Source organism: Nestor notabilis, unplaced genomic scaffold (genome assembly GCF_000696875.1).
Source record: "Nestor notabilis isolate BGI_N333 unplaced genomic scaffold, ASM69687v1 scaffold15070, whole genome shotgun sequence".
NCBI classification, from domain to species: domain Eukaryota; kingdom Metazoa; phylum Chordata; class Aves; order Psittaciformes; family Psittacidae; genus Nestor; species Nestor notabilis.
In genome coordinates this window covers 34,104-38,228 of record NW_009912675.1, presented here as the reverse complement: position 1 = coordinate 38,228, position 4,125 = coordinate 34,104, and positions in this window count along the sequence as shown.

Genomic DNA, 4,125 nt, shown 5'->3' with positions numbered 1-4,125 from the left:
TACATGAGAACTGTGTGGTTTGTTTGCTGGGAGGGCAGTTGCAAAATGTCTCTGCTGAAAATGCCTTTAGAGAAGTGCAGTTGATGGTGACAAACGTGAGCCCAAAGGGTTCCAAAGCTCTTTGAAACCTTCCCGTGACAGCTCATTGTCCTGAGTGTAACCGGGTGGTTTGAGTCACGCTCAAGTGGAGAAGCTGGGATGGGAAGTGAAGCAAACTTAGTGTGAGAGCCAGCTCTACCAGGCTGACCTCCCTTTACCTTGTACTGCTTTTATGTTTTAGTTCATTTGCTTTTCCCTCTGGTACTTGGAATTGTGACTCTCCCATGGACAACCTGAATATATTTGCTCAAGCAGTGTCTGTAAACAAGCCCGTTCGCTGCTTGGGCAGAAGATCCGACAGGGAAAGGGCATGTGCAGGATGTGTTTCTCTCGCCATTTTTGGAGAACAAACTCTTTTCCCTCCTTAGGACATTCAGTTGTGGTTTGGAAGGTATTGTTGCTTCCGAGTTGTTTCCCAGCTGCTCTAAAGTGTCTGTTTCCTGTAAACCTGAAATAATTGGTTTCTTTAGCTGTTGCTTGAGTTCCAGTGTCGTATCAGGGCAATATCTGTTGTGGATCATGTTTGGAACCTACATCCTACAGCTTGCAGGAGGCTGATACTGTGATTTAATAGAGTAATGGCTGTTGTAACGGGAGGAATTTATTCTGAGCTACTTCCTTGCAAGATCAAGGTGTATTGCTGAAAACCACATTCAGTCATGGGGTTAGGTGCTGTTCCTCTGCTGAGGAGGGACAGGCACGACTCCCTTGAGCCTCTTGTTGATATTCCAACAGCAGTGGGGTATTCTTTGCATGGGACTGACTACAGAGTGATCCTTGCTGGGGTTTGGCTCTTGAGCTTCCTGTACGTTCAGGGTTGATGGTTCTGTTCCCTTGGTAGCTCCAGGGGCTGTCCTTTCACTGGGCAGCAACTGGGAAATAACCAAAGTGATGCAGAGTTTTGGAGAGGAGGGAGGGTGGGGAGCTCTGGGTGTGAGATCCGTGATGACAGCGGGGAAGGAAGAAGCTCCAGATGATGTAACCTCTGTGGGAGGAGAACAACACAACTGAGGTTTAAGGCTCTTGAGAGCAGCAGTGAAGCAATAGCCCCTGCTGCCGCAGCCCGGATGGGAAGGTACTGAGGTAGGTGTGAAGCACAGGCTGTGGTACACAGGTGAGCTCCACAAAGGAATTACTTCAATCATGAAAACTCTTTTCTTGTGCTGGTAACTCCTAAATCCAATGGAAGAAGACAGTTTTGAAGGTCATTAACCCACAGCCTTCACCAGGTAACAGAATGAAGCGTGCTAACAACCCACCCTCTGCAGATAGACCTTGTGGGGGTGAGTGTGTTGGCAGCTTCAGGAACAGCCTCACCTGGGGACTGGTTGCCATCAGCAGAGGTGTAGCGTGGGCAGACTTTGACCCAAGGCCTCTGCGTGGAGGAGGTAAGAGCCACCAGGCACTGTCGTGCAGCTTTTGAGTTCTGTCAATGCCATGCCTGGATCTCCCTTAATTCCATTCTGGGATAGTTGTATCAGCAGAGAACTTCTGCTTCTCAACACCAGCGGAACTGCTGGGTTTGCTGCTGTGCCTTACTTCAGCCCTTCAGAGGAAAATTAAGCTGCCCTGGCATGAGCATTCCTTGAAGGAACAGGCAAGAACTTCTGCTGGCTGTGTGGATTTGAGTGCTGCATCTCACTGTAGACCCTTGGACGTGACCGTGACAAGGAGCCTGCGGTATTGTCACAGCTTAGTGCTCTAGCCCTGTGAAAGGGAGTTCTTCCCATGGGAGCACAGCTGTGGCTCAGAAATGCTGTTAAATCACTCAGCAGTCTGTAGATCATCAACTTCAGAATGATGTTTATGGATGGGATTAGAACGGGGGAAGGCAAACACAGAGCACTGCGATGGGCCAGGGAGTAACTCAACCTTGGTGTCCCTGTGAGATACAACACAAAGCAGCTTGGTTCTTATCCCCAAGTGTGGAAGCTCCTTTAAGGCAAGCCTGGAAGTTACCAGTGTGACAGGGAAGGGTCTGCTCTTGCCTTTCAGGAGAGGAGTGAGAAGTGCTCCAAGTTCTTTTCCCACATCACTTGCGCGTCTTCCAGGAGGACCCAAAGCTCACAGTGTTTCCACCCTCAGTCAGGAGAATATAAAGCAGCGTTACCCAAACACCATGTGACATTAGCAGAGTTACTCTTAACTCTCTGTAGTTTTCTTGTCTTAGAGTTTCTCTTTCTGCAAGTTGATTTTTTGCTTTTTATACAGTTCTGGTGTGGCCTCCCCAAAGTTTGGGGCCTGGTGTCATGTAGGTGGTGGATCCCTTGTTGCACATCCTGGTGCTTAATGCTGCTAAACTAAGGGGATGGTCTTACTTTCATTGTATTTGGGTAAAAGAACGTGATCTACCTACTATTAAAAGCAAACAGCAGCATTCCAAAACTGGGAAGTTGAAAGTAATTCTAAGAGCTGTTAAACCCTTCCTGCTTTGGCTCTGTCCATCAGTGGTGGATGTACCAGGGTGACCAAAGCGCTGCTGCAGCTTCTCAAGATGAAGTTGGGGGGGGGTGTTAAGAAAGAAAAAGAAGATTGAACCTGGTTTCAGTAACAACAGAAGCTTTGTGGTGGGTTTGTGGTTCCTGCAGTTAGTGAATTTTGCTGTTGTGCTGTCAAGTTGTTCCCTTGCTCACTTAATTCCAGCACCAAACGTGCCTCTGTGTGATTGTAAAGATGAGCACAAACATGAGTGTAACCCCAGAGTGAAGCCCGCAAAACACACAGCAAAAGTCTGGTGGAGTTCTTACTCGTTACTGCCGTAACTTCAGTTTCCTTTTGCAGCCTCAGAGGAGGGAAGTGCTCTCAGTGTTTTGAAAACCATTAGGTAAGGCACTGAGATGAGGTGAGAATTGAATGTGGGCAGGGTTAGATGCAGCTTCTTATAATGAGAAGTATCTGTGGGATGTGTTAATGTCACTTCAAACCCCGACCAGAAGGGCACAGTAACCCTCCTTCATGCCCACACAAGGACAGAATAAATATCACAGAGCTGTGTTTGCTTTGGAAGGGATAAACTGACCTTGTCTGGAAGCAAACCATTGGTTCTTACCTGAAGTTTAGGTCACTTGTTATTGAACATTGGGATTATTTAGGTGACTGCAAACACCTTTGCTGAGCCAGGAATTGAGGTTTGGAAATCTAACTTGGGTTTCATCTGATTGTCATGTTTTAATATGCAATGGAAAATGGCAAGTGTGTGTGTGACAGCTTTCTCAGCTGTAATCTAAGTCAGTGAATAACCTCAGGATTCAGAGATGTTTTGATGCTGAGGCTGTTTCTCTCCTTCAGAACCACGTAGTGTTTAAGCCCTAAGTGTTTAATGTTTGGTTTCCAGCCGCCCTAAGGGCTGCTCATCTGGCTGCAGCTTTGGCAAGGAGATGGAGAGGAAGAGGAGAGGTTTCTCTCTTGTTTGAGTGGCCTTTCTGTGGGTTTTCTGCCTTGTCCACTTTGCAGTGACTGTGGTATCAAGAGAACTTGGGATCTTCAGTGTGCTTGCAGGGTGAAGTCTGCTTGGTGCTTCCCTGCACCAAACTGGAAGGGCTATAGAGAGCAGCTGGAGTCCTAGCACTGCTACTCTGGCTTTGTAACACTTGGGCTCATAGATTTTTAAGCACTTGGAGATGCTTAGAACATGTCTTCAAATGTCTTGGGAAAGAAGAAGATGGTCATGTAAAAAAGCTGCTCTGCAGAAATGTCTGAGGGGGGCTACAGGGATGCTGGAGAGCAGCTCTACATCAGGGACTGGAGCGATAGGACAAGGGGTGATGGGTTCAAACTGAAACAGGGGAAGTTCAGGCTGGACATAAGGAAGAAGCTCTTCCCTGTGAGGGTGCTGAGGCGCTGGCACAGGGTGCCCAGAGCAGTGGTGAATGCTCCGTCCCTGGCAGTGTTCAAGGCCAGGTTGGACAGAGCCTTGGGTGACATGGTCTAGTGTGAGGTGTCCGTGCCCATGGCAGGGGGTTGGAGCTGGATGATTTTAAGGTCCTTTCCAACCCAAACCATTCTGTTCTTCACTGGTATCAACTC